The 12,809-nt window shown below is 55.3% G+C and overlaps 1 protein-coding gene across 1 annotated transcript in view; it reads right to left on the reverse strand.

The window, feature by feature from the left end:
• The window catches only part of LEMD1 (LEM domain containing 1), a 62,408-nt gene that overhangs the window by 38,474 nt on the left and 11,125 nt on the right, over nt 1-12,809 (reverse strand). Inside the window, exons 2-3 of the mRNA XM_034667123.1 lie at nt 8,702-9,264; nt 2,750-2,875 (exon numbers count right to left, since the gene is read on the reverse strand). The gene's annotated coding sequence lies outside the window, so the exon portion shown is untranslated. The remainder of the gene's footprint in view (nt 1-2,749; nt 2,876-8,701; nt 9,265-12,809) is intronic.

Below are 12,809 nucleotides of genomic sequence, written 5' to 3' on the forward strand. Positions count from 1 at the left end.
CGGCCGCCCGCCCCCTCGCGCCGCCGCGGGGCGCCCCCGCCCCGCCCGCTTCCCAACCGGCAGCAGACGGAACGCGACTTAAAAATAACTATTTTGACAGTTCAGATGTAAATATGTGAGCGACGCGTGGGGCTGTTTTTCCTCCACACTTCCCCTCTCCCCCCCTCCCTACCCCAGCCCCTACTGCCGAGGCTGAGATGATGGGAGAGCGCCGCCTGCAGGACGTGCCCCAACATGTAGCTGGGGGAAGTGACAGGTCCGAGAACGCTGGGCTCGTGGCGGGGGCGAGGGAGTGGAGGAGAGGAGGGAAGGGGGAAGGGCGGAGGGAGAAAGGGAGGGGAGAATCAGAAGTTAGAAGATCCCCAGCTCGCTTTCTCCACGCCACACGGCACTACGTTTAGGGGCCAGCGTTTCTATGCACCATTTCTAGCCTATTACCGGAGAAAGGAGAAGTCATCTAGGATACCGGTGAGCTCATTTAATAACTCTGGATCTCTCCATATGCGTCTGCAAGTCAGTTTGACCTGTGTTTACCAACTCTCTGTCCTGTACCCAACATTGTGCTAGAGGCAGTGGAAGATGCGAGATATGCAAAATCTTTTGCCATCTGTAACTCTTCTTTCAAATGACCCTTTCGGTTAACTCGTATTTAACCCCTGAGCTAAGTAAGCATTTCAGCACACGCTGTCTTATTTGATCCCCACAAAAAGTTGTGGGGTGAGCATTATTATCTGCATTTTATATATGCAAAACAGAGGTTTGGAGAGATTGAGTTCTCTAGACTGCCACAGCCAGTGAAGAGAATGGAGATCAGAACACAAGTCTGGTGCTCTTTCCCCCACAGAGGAAGGGATTTGGAGGCAGAGATCCACCCATTCTACCAGTAGGGAAACCGAGGTCCAGACAGACAAACACACGTGTCTGTCTGACCACCAACAAGCATCTCAGCTGGAGCAGAGCCAGGACACAGGAGCTTTAGGACTGCCAACCCATGCCTCTGTCCTCAACTTCTGGACCCAGGAAGTGCGCTGGGACTTGATGGGACATCATAGGAGGTCTTTGAGGTTTTCTGACTTTTTCTTTGGAAGGAGGGTAGAGGAAAAGGTAGTTGGAGAGAGAAAGAAAGGGAAGCAGAAAGGAGGGAGGAGGTCTGGAGAATGAAGAGCAGAAGAAGGCACAGGCATACCTGGCCTGGCTGGGCAGAGCTCTGAGGTGGAGGTAGTTCCTTGTCAGACCTCCCCAGCTACATTTTTCTTTGTCCCCTTTTCCCCACCACGTCATCCCCGGCCAGATGCCCATTGATGCTATCACGCTGCCCCCCTCCCATCCTAATGAAACCTGGAGGGCATCTGATCTAGGCTGTGATGCGGTAGGGCAAATGCCTGACAATTGACTAGTGTTTGCCTGCCTCCTGGTTTACAAACCTGAGGGGATCAAAGCCTAAAGCAAGAGAGAGGAAGCACTAATGAAATTGCAGGTATCAGACTCTTTGGGAGAGGAGAGAAATCTGGGAACAATAGGGCCCACCTGCAACAGAAGAGCCTAGGTACAACACCTGCTTGCAAGGTCATGGCTGGCGCTGGCTGTGCATGTGACCACAGGCAGATGTCTGTAGATTGGCAAGGAGGAGAGAGGGTCCCCAGGATCTGTGCTTTGAATGTTCTTTCCTCTTCATCCTTCAAGACTCAGCTGAAATTCACCTCCTCTGTGAAGCCTTCCCTGAGCCCTCCCCACTTCCCAAACAGTTCTGTTCTCTCAAACCCTTGTGGCTTTAAAGCACTTTGCTATATACTCTGCCTAAGGCATCTTGCATCCTTCAAGCCTTGGCATGTTGCTTTTTATTAAATTGTGCGTTCCGCAAGGGGCAGAGCAATGTCTGATTTCCCTGTTTCTCCTGCAGCTCCTCCCACAAGAATTGGCACAGAGTCAGAACTCGGTCTTGAAGGACTTAAATTGACAGTGGTACAGTGCACACTTTCCCCACACAAGGAGGTAAGGACCCGCGCTGATAGCAGAAGGGCTGGAGGCAGGCGTCCCCACTGACTCCTGAAGACTGAAAGGTGTGAGGCACTTACCCGCCCCAGACCATTTAAAAACTTATTGAGGGGCACCTGGGTGGCTCAGCTGGCTAAGAATCTGACTCTTGATTTCGGCTGAGGTCATGATCTCGGGGTCGTGGGATCGGCCAGTGTGGGGCTCCCTGCTCAGCGGGGAGTCGGCTTGGGATTCTCCTTCCCTCTCCCTCTGCCCCTGCGCCTGCTCATGCTCTCTCTCTCTTTCTAAATAAATGGATAAATAAATCTTTAAGAAAAAAACCCACTTACCGAGTGCTTCTGTTCTAGGCAGCATGGTGGCTAAGGCAGGAGAAGGGGCGGCCACCGCTTTCAGGAGCAGTGGACCCCCACTCTAAACTGTAGATTAGCCTCACCCTGCCCCAAACCACTCCATGCCTGCAGGACGCTGGCTTTGGGGTTAGAACTTATGGCTCTAGCCCCCTGAGCCCCTCTCTGGTCCCCCTGTTTCAATGATCATTTGGAATCTCTGTCCTTCCAATCAAAGTGGAGTCATGGTATAATAATTCTTTCTTTTTTTTTTTTTAAGATTTTATGTTTAAGTCCTCTCTACACCCAATGTGAGGCTCGAACTCACAGCCCTGAGATCAAGAGTCACATATTCTACCGACTGAGCCGGCAGGTACCCCCAAAGAATTCTTTGAAAAACTACTTTTATTGATATGTAATTCACATACCATATAATAATTCTTTTTCGTAATATTATGCCGTCTTGTAGCATCTTGCTCTCCTTGTAAGTCTGAAAATTCCCATTTGTTCTGTCAATAGTCCTGAGAAGCCCGACTTAAAGGTCTTTATTCTTTCTGTAAAAAATAAAAGCACTTTTCAGTCTATGTGATCATATTTATAATCCTAAACAACCTTCCTTGCTTCCCAGCCCACCTCCTCCAGCCAGCTTGATCCCACTATTTCTCTGGGACTCCAGGAGGCAGGAGGCCTGCCTTCCCTCAATGTGTTATAAGTAGCACAAGTGATGCTCAGATCTCTAGGGGCTCAGTGTGTCTCCCAGAGCCTCCTTCTAAGCCCTATCACCTCACTTTTTGTCCACGCTCCTGACTTCCTCCCGGTCTCCATCCCCCTTCCTCTCCCCAGCAGAGTTGGTAGAAATAAATGTTTAGCTTCTGCTGCTGGAGCGTATCACAGTGCGAAATAGACACGGAAGCCCCATCTACCCTGACAACATAATTCATTTACTGCAAAGGGATATAATAAAGTCTGTTTATTACAGCAATTAACAGAGCAGCGTTTGCCGGCATGCTTTTCAGAGGCATCCAGAAAAGTGCTTACTCCAGGTGCATGGATTCGGGAAACCACGCAACTTGAGCCAAAATGAAACCAATTAGAGGCCTGGTAAATGCATCCCAGCCACCCTAGACAACTCAGCCATTCCCAAGTCAGTTCAGCTGAGGCAGAAGCTCACTGTAGGAGTCCAGCACACAGTATGATTGTTACTTTGCTGGGTTAAGACCTGGACCTGTCTCCAGGGCCATGGTCTTGAGGATGTGCATGAAATGCTCCCCCCAACCCAACCACCCCAGCTGCTGGGTTCAAATCTCCCTGACCCTCAGAGCGTATAGGTGGGGAACGTTAGCACCATTGACTCTCAGGGTACCACTGGGGTGGAGATGGGAACGTAGGGAGAGGACCAGAGGCTGGACCAAGGAAAAGGGACAGAGTATGATCAGCTCTAAGAAATCCTTTCATTAAACCCTGACTTCAAGGGCATTGTCAAAATTTAAGACCTCAAGCCCCTGGAGAGAAACATAGCTGTATGGGGGTAGGTGGGGGTAGGAAGGAAAGGAACTCAGGGATCTCCTTTCCAGCCTGAAGGATATACGCTAACCTGCTTTGGGCATAAAGCCTGGATGAAGACACGAAGCCCAGTTACTCTGGTTCTTTGGTGGAGGGGCAGAGGAAAGGGAGATGCTGGTTTAGATTTCCCAGGGATGTTAAGTGTATCGGATTGCTAATTAATCAAACTTAGCTCTCCACCCCTTTTCAAGGGGCCAGGGGTTGGCTTGTACCAATAGGACCTTCTTCAGAAGGAGGTCTGACTTTCTCACGGGAAGCAGCACCCCCCATTCCAGCCACCACCCGTGTCATAGCTGTGTGGAAAAATCTCATCTAGAGGGGTAGCTCTTCCTTTTTTCTCTGGAGCGGCCTCTCAGGGAGACCATGGGGAGTTTTGATCTCCTCGAAAATATGAAACAGAGCACCTAAGCCAGCTGGAGAACCAAAGGCTTCAAAGAGCAGAGGCGAACCGCCGCCAAGCAGGTCCTCTAGCTGAGGCAAGACCCTGTGGGCTCCCCCTTTCCTCCATTACTCTTTTTCCTTCTCAGGCCCCGGGAGAAGGTGCTGCATTGAAGGATGAGGGCAGAAGCCTTCCTGGCCTCTCTGGAACAGAGAAAGTCAGAGCTTTGAGCATCATGAACAACGGGATAAAAATAGCAGCGTTGCCATGGCAACGAAGGCTGGGGAGAGTCCTGAGGATCTGGCTGGGTCCTGCCATCTCCCCCTGCAGCCTTCCTCCCGCCTCTCGTGGATGGAACACAGGAATGAGCTGAGGGAGGGGGGAAGGCTGCCCAAGAAGGGCAGGGAGACAGAACAGCACCCCAAGAGGAAACCCTTGAACTTCAGAGCCTGGAGTTGCTGTGTCGGAGCTGGGGCTGCCCAGTGTGTGGGGGTTGCTGGCTTTTGGATATCCTTCCTCAGTATCACGGAGTTCCTCCCGGGATGCCCTGGGGAACTCCCCAGCCTCACCGTCCTGCTGGAGGGTCCTGACCTCCTGGCTCCCCTGTGGATAGCCAAGGTTTCTGTTTCCTCTTTGTGAAGTGTGGCTCTGGTCCCGCAGGAATTGACAGCAGGGAGCCCAGCCTGGACTGGCCACCACAGCCTGACACAGTAGGCATTGCCCTGGGGGGGTGCAGCGTGGGGGATAGCGGGGAGTGGAGGAGTCCCTCGGAGCAGCCAGCCACCACCACCCCCCATCCTAGACTGCTTAGCCACAGAGCTGAGGGTGCTGTTTGCACTGGGCACAGCGTGACAGTGATGACAGCTTCTTATGCCCTTGCTTTTGCGCCAGAGCGACGGAACGATCATTCTTTGGGAGCAGATATGGGTTCTGGTTCTGATGGTGGTGTCAGCCCCACCACCCGTTGGGCACAGCAGCCACCTTCAGGGAGAACACCGGGCTTTCTGGACCAGCCTGTGAGGAGCCCGCCAGATGCAGCAGCAAGATTTCCTTCTCTGGTGGAAGCCCATCTTCATGGCTGTAAACCAAGTATTTGTCTCCGAAAGTACAAACCACATCTAGGCACCTCGGATACAAAGTTCCCTTGTAACCGGTGCCTTCCTGTGAGGTGGGGAGGAAATTGGTCCTCCTTTTATAGAGTCTGGGAGAGAGGAAGCAAGTTGCCAAGGTCAGGAGGCAGCCGCGACGGAGCGCTGGGAACCTGGGGGCTGCAGCTCTCCATCCAGAGACGGCCAGTCGTCAGCCTGTCCCACCACCCGCACGTCCCGAACCACGGGGCGAACTGCACATCCATTCAGGAGACAGGGCAGACAGCAGCCTGAGGCCCTTCCCCTTGCAGAAGGCAAGGTGATGAGGTGGGGTGGGTTAGCCAGACTGAGATGCCATTGCACCTGCAAGGGCTGGTGTGTGTGTGAGAGAGAGGGAATGTGCACGTGCACGAGGGGGCACCTGGGGTGGCATCGACGGGCCTGGCTGTCGGAAGCAGGAGAGGCAGGGCTACACGGAGCACTGGGGCAGGATTCCAGCAGAAGCTCTGGGGAGACTCGGCTTCCCTCTCACCACTCCCACCAGTTCTCAGATCTCCCATATCGCTTCCGTCCGCCCTGCCCACACATGTGCTGCGTGCACGGAGCGTGGGGCACCTGCAATCCCTCCGTTTCCACAGCCCCGAGCCCCACTGAGGCTCAACGTCCCAGGGCCACAGAGCCCTGGCCTCTGGAGGGGGCTCCTTGGAGGACATTAGTGAGAAGAGACTGAGTCCCAGAAGTCGGACAGGATGAGCCTCAGGTCACACTGTCATCAGTGTCTAAGCAGGGCTGGAACCCGAGAGATCCAGTTCCCAGCTCAATGCCCTTTGAGTCCCACTGTGCAACCTCATGCATATTTCAGTTAAATGATTGCTTTTTATTTTTTTCAAAAATAACAATCTTCCTATATATTTCTATGGACTCCTGTGTGACATCCAGAAAGCCCTTCCCTGGGAATGGAGAAGGAAATGACATTCTAATTAAAATGCCCTGAGACAAGAACCCCTGAGGACCAGACTCCCAGACAACACTCGAGGCACAAGAGCCTCAAGAACCCCTTACATTTCTTGATCCCCCATTCGGTGGCCTGCAGCACAAGAGGGGGAAACTGAGGCCCAGGGAGGCCAAGGCCTCCTGCCCTCCTACAAGGACTCAGTGCAACAGAGCAAGAACGAGAGGCCTGCCCCCTCCCAGAATCATCTCTCATGCCCCCTCCTCCACCCAGGAGCTTCTGGCTCTCTCCTCAAGGTGGAGTCTGGGAGAGAACCATGGAGTGGAGGGAATTAGAAACAGGGAGGGCAACATGGTCCCACCTGTCCTCTGTGATGGAGCCTCAGTGTAGGGCAGGAAACGAGGTGGCCAGAGCTTGCTCCCCCGAAAGGAACAGAAGAGAAGCCTGGACTACAAGTCAGAGGCCTGGGGGCACTGGGGCTGCTTCTGCCTTTTTGGATTAAACCTCTCGCCTGGGCTCACCCAGGGGCAGAGAGCTGGGCACAGGTCTCCAGACTGGTTCTCACGATGCTGAAAGAGCAAAGTTGCCATTTACCTGAGAAGGAAGCCAAGGGACGATAGAGTGTGGGGTGTGTCTGGCATCGCTATTGCTCTCCTGCCCCCACATTTCAGCATGGGCCCCAGCCTTCACCCTGATGAAGAAGGGGCCGCTGAATTGGGGAGCCAAGGGCCGCTGTCTGCAGGCATCACTGGTCCTCCACTCAGAGATGCCTTGACCTTGGGACCTTTCCCATGTTCCCCTAGCAAGGGCTCCGATATTCAGTATCCCTTTGGAGCCAAAGGAGTTCTCCCCGGGGCAAGAAGCTCTCTGAACGGGCTCCCTGCCAACCCCCTGCAGCTGAAATTTCTGCCAAGGCCTGAGAGGTGTGCAGGGGCAAAACTCTCCTTCACCACCCCTCCTGACCTTTCCTCGGGGTGAGCCTCTGTGGTCAGGACCTAACACCCAACACCTTTGAGGCACCGGGGATACAATTTCATCCCCCACCGCAAGAGTGACTTCTCTAGGGCTGCAGCCCCACGGGCGGCCGCTAGGGACACACATGCCCTCCAGGCAGGCTCTCCTGCGGCGGGATCAAGGTACCCTTGAAAGCCTTTCTGCCCATCTCTGTGCCTCACCCAAGGCCTCCACTAAGAGACCAAAGAACCAGGGGGTTTTTCTTCCGTCCCTTGTGACCCCATTGGCCTTTATTGCTGTTTCCTTGAGGGAAGGACTTCTGTTTATAATTCTTTGGATCTAAAAGGAATTAACAGATTGTACAAGGCTGGGGCTGGGTGGTAGGGGCAAAGGAGAAGGTTGGAGGATGGGAGGAAAGAAATTGTAAGCTGTGCTCTAGCTACACAAAGATGACCTGGATCTCACTGAATCTGCCAGAAGCTCAGGGAATCTCCCCGAGCATGGGGCATGAGATGGACAGGCAAAGGTTGCCAGGATCAAAGGTGCCTTTGCTTCCCAGGTTCTGGATCAACCAGCAGAGGAAGGTCCTCTGCCCTCCGGGACTGCCCAGAGAGGCACAGTCCAAGGAGAAGGACACACAGCCCCCTCTTTCTATCCCGGGGCCCTGATCTCCTCTACCCAGGCCACCTGTCAACTCTCAGAAAGGTTCTTCTGTTCCTGGATGCTGCAGGGGATCTGACTGTTCCTGGGCTGACCTGTTCTGCAGTGAAGTGGAGGGCAGGTTTGCTAAGGTTACAGAATCTGCCTGAAGCGTCTCTGCCACTGGCCTTGTTGTCCGTGTGACCCTCTAGCCCCTAAGAGGTTCAGGCACAGTGACAGAAGGTAACTTATAGCAAACGGGCGGAGGGAGGAAGGAAAGAGAAAGGTTTTGGTTTGCTTCCTACCCGCTAGAAATAGGCTGGGGGAGGGGAAGAGACTGGCCCTGGAAGACTGGGGGGGTGGGGGCAGAGAGATGAGGGCAAGTCAAGGCAAGTCCTTGAGGGCCCCCTCTGCCCAGTTTCCCCTAAAGGCACAACATGCAAGCCTTTCCCTCTCTATGGCTTCCAAGAAGAGAAAGAAGAGGCAGATGGGTGAGGCAGGGAGCTGGGAGAATAAAGGGAGGACACAGTCTAGTCCAGGAAAGGGGTCCCACAGTCTGGCCCTGGAAGACAGTTCCTGAGAAGGGGAGTCAGGGCCTGGGGAACAGGCCCCCACATCTGGGCTACTGCAAGGAGGCAGGATGGAGTGAGAAGGTGCGAGAGGCCAGGGCTGGAGAGAAAGCTGCTTTCTGGTGTGCGGGGGAGAGCGGCACCGGGGGGACACATAGCTGGCTTCCTGCCACGAGGACATGGCCTGCCTCTCACTGTCCCGACTCTGCCGTCCGACTCACAAGCAGGCTGCCCACCTTGGGCCTGGCTGCACCCAGCCCAGGAGAACACTGGGAGGGGACAGGAAAGGACTCCTCTCTCAGGGATGCTGCTCTGTGGAGGCTGCTGCCTCCGGTCCTGGGGTCCCAGGAGAGACTCCATCCTGGGTTTGGAGGGGGCTCATCTTACACCTGCGCCCTGCCCAGGCTGCCGGGTGGTCCTCTGGCAGAGTAGCCCGTGTCCGATCCGGGAGCAGTTCTCGCCCAAGGTAGCGCATCCCTCCGCCAAGGCGTTACCCTGAGCCAAGTGCCTGCAGCCCTCGGAGGCCCGAAAGCAGTTTCACTCGCGGGGCCGCCCCGGGGCTTCTCCGTCTCTGGAGGGCCGGGCAGGTCCTGCCAGAAGTGGGTGCCTTCAGGCCTGGCACCTGCCGGAGGAGGAGGCCGGAGACGGGGCCCGGGTCCTGCTCACACTGCCGTTTCCCGCTCTCTGTGAACTTCCTCCTTCTTCCTCTTCATCTTGCAGAAGCCGTGGAGGCCACAGAAGCAGGCGAAAGTGAACTGGGGCATGCCCTAGGCCAGGCTTGGGGGTGTTCACCAGAGATCTGCAGGAAGAGGCAGAGGAGGAAGAGGGGCAGGAGGAAGGCAGGAGAGAGAAGCAAGCTAGGGTTAACGTTCCCAGAGCCCTCCGGGGCTGGCCAGTCACTGCCACTCCCTGAGGTTGCCCAGGCCCTGCCACACCTCTCACACAGGCCAGGGGGGAGGGGCCCCCAGACAGCAGCCTGTGAAAGCTCCGTGTGTCCTGATCTCTGGGGAGCTGATGTCATTCCTCCAGTTGGAGCCTGGGTGAGTCCAGGGTAGGGAAGAGAAGGCCACAGCTCCTGCTGCCTGTCCCCCCCCCCCCGCCTCCTTCCGCCTCCCCTCACCACCGCACACCTGTGCTTGGGAGGTTGGGATGCAAACTGGCTCAAAGTAAGCTCTGTGCCACCTTACCCAGGTTAGGGGTGGGGGTTTCCCCTTTAGGTCACACAGTCCAGTGATTCCAAGGCCGGGACTTTGTGGGCCTGCATCCAGCACAGCCTTAACCTTGACAACTGGAACTGAGTCATGGGGGGGGGGTCATCCCTTCCGTAGCAGGCCCAGTTTGTCTGATACCCTTAAGGAAATCTATATAGAACAGAATGGACTTTCTTTGCTCAGAGCAACATAAATCCCGGTCCTCCTCATGCAGAGAACAGACAGCAGAGAGTTTTTTCAGCCAACAGGCCACTTTATTGAGCACCTATGCTGGGCAAACAGGCTGGGAGGTAAAGGATAAAGATATAGTTTCTGCCCTGGCATAAAAGTCCATCTGAGAGGGAAGCTGAGGATGGATTTGCCCAAGCTGGGGATGTTACCAGCCCCGGCTCTCACAGCACTCAGCCCCAGAGGCAGGGCCACCTGTGGTAGCTGGGGTGGTCTGGCTGAGGGTGGGAGGGGGATGCAGGAGATGGGCACTCAGTCTGCAGATCCCTCCGGCTCACTTCTCTGCCCTGCCCCTGCCCCTGCCCTGGCCTGGAGGGAGCACACATATATTCAAGCCGGCTCCAGCCGAGCAGCCGGGCACTAAGGGAGCGCCTTGCATGGAGCTCAGGCCCACATCCGAGGCCTGCTTGGAATCACTTCTCCCTCTAGAAAGAAATTGGGGGGGGGGTTGGTGCAGCCCAAATGCTGAGAGAAAGGATGGAGGTGCGGGGCGATGCTGAAGTCTGGAATAAGGAAGCACGAGGCATGACCCTGGCCCCAAGCGCTAACCGGCCCTGCAAGTGGCTCAACTGTTTGAGGAACTTGGCCAGCCCCAGGCGCCAGCTCTCTGGACAGTTCCACAAGTCTGGCTAACTTTGCTCCTTTGGACAAACGTCATGTTTCTCCAGGCAGAGCACAGGGCCCACAGTGGAGCACAAGTGTCCTGCTAATACAGCTAGTGACTGTAATTAATAGGCGTGATGCATTTCCAATGGCCAGCTGGGTGGGCAGGAGGCCCAGCTTGAGTCAGCATGGGTAGGTAGACTGGTTATTTAATCACCCACTTTCCAACATCCCCCACACACCCACTCTCCTGGAGTATATATAGAGAGCAGAGAGCAATCTCCAGGATATATATAGACAGAGCCGAGACACAACTACTGTGTTTCTAGACCTATCTCTGGATCCCTCCCGTGACAAACCTAGAGAGACGGGGATCTAAACTGGGGCTTCGATGGCCTGGGTTCTATTCTTGGCTCTGACGCTGGCATGCTGTGTCACCCTGGCAAGTAGCTGTCCCTCTCTGGGCTTTCTCATTTCCTCATGTCAGTGTACCAAGAGGTGAATCAAGGTTTAACAGCCCCCAAACCCAAGGGGCTGGCAGGTCACTGGGGATCCTCGTCTGAGCAGGAAGAAGAGAGGGAGAACAGGTGAGTTTCCCTGTAGTCGGTAATTGCAACACATACACTTTCTTGGCTATCAAGGGTACTATCAACAAAGCATTTCCATGATTACAGGAAAAATATGTGGAGAAATCGGTAGGCACAACAAAGCTGATCTGGGGAAGGAACTCATAATTAAAAGAAGCCAGGCAAGGAGCTCTGGCCGTGACCCTCCCACCCCAATCCTGGGTCTAGGTGCAGCTCGGGGTCTCTGGTCTCATGGTGCATAGATCCTCTTCCCTCTCCACCCTACTTCCCCTCCAATGCCTGCTTGTTCTACAAAAACAGCAAAGTGTACCCCCTGAAGTGACGGTTCCTCCCCAAGTTCCTTTGGGAAAGCTGAGAAGATCCTGGCTTTTTTGCTCACTGTGGCAAGTTTAGGGGCAGAGGTAAGAGGCACCAGGACCTTCACACCAGCCTTTCAGGAGGGTTGAATCAAACTGCTCAGGAGCTAGGGGCACCTGGGTGGCTCAGCTGGTGAAGAGTCTGCCTTTGGCTCGGGTCATGAGCTCGGGGTTCTGGGATCGAGCCCCGCATTGGGCTTCCTGCTTAGTGAAGAGCCCACTCTCCCTCTCCCTCTGCCTGCCACTCCCCGTTTGTGCTCTCCCTCCCCTTGTCAAATAAATGGGCTCTGGTTGTCCCCCCTTTCCCTACCAGGGCCTGACGACTCTGTGTGTGATGCAGGTCCCGGGACCGGCCCCTGAAGTGGGGAGCTGTGGAGCAGAGAACCCCTTCCCATTTCAGTGTCCCTCCTGCCCTGGGTCCCACGCATCCCTCTGCCAGAGCTGTGCCTCTGCTCCCCTCTCTGCATTGCCCCCACTGCCTTCATCCCTTCATCCTTTGCAGAGTGTTCCAGCACCAACTGGAGGGCTCCCTGGAAGTCAGGTCCTGGTGAACCTCCTCTTGCTAGACCTACTTGAGGAGAAAGGGGTTTGAATGTTTGAAACGACGGAGTCCAGAATTTCCATGAAGCAAGCGGACCAGCGCCTGGAGGCACCCCCCCCTCACCTGTGTTCCTGATGGAAACTTCCCCTCCCACCCTGCAGCTTCCCCTCTGACCTCAGCTTTCACGCCTCCAGCCCAGCAGGGGCTCAGGGATAGAAAGATGGGCCCCATAAACTCAGAACAGGAAGAAAAGGAAGGCGGACACTGGACAGACCTGTGCTGGCTCACAGTTGGCTGCACCTGACGGCCCAGATTTCTTCCCCATCCTCCTCTCTGGCCTTTCCCCAGCTCATGGCCGAGGTGATCCGGGGTATGGGGGCGAGAAAGTTCCTCCCCTTGGCCAGCTCTGTGGGAGGCCAAGCAGAAGAGCTGCCAACCCATAGCTCATCACCCCCAACCACCAGGGGGTTCCTGGCCTCTTTACACCAGCTACCCTCCCAGGGCCCCCCAGCCCTGGCACATCCAGCCAAAATGGGGCTGTGGGTCAGAGACCGCTTGAACACGTGGAGGGATCAAGAGGAACTGGGTTTCAGAGTGGGCTAGAAACTAAGAGGGGACAGCCAGGGCGCCACGCTGGTGGGACCATGAACTCCTGGGTGCCTCAAATTTTAGCAGTGTCCTCCATCAAAGTGGATGGCAGTGGGGGGCTGGAAGGGTGGAGAGATAGTTACCAGTGTTGGGACTTGCCCGGAATCCTCAAACAAAAAAGGGGGTATTTTCCCTCCCACCCCCATCCCCTCACCTCCCAGAGCAGCACA

The sequence above is a fragment of the Ailuropoda melanoleuca genome, chromosome 8 (genome assembly GCF_002007445.2).
Source record: "Ailuropoda melanoleuca isolate Jingjing chromosome 8, ASM200744v2, whole genome shotgun sequence".
Lineage (NCBI taxonomy): Eukaryota > Metazoa > Chordata > Mammalia > Carnivora > Ursidae > Ailuropoda > Ailuropoda melanoleuca.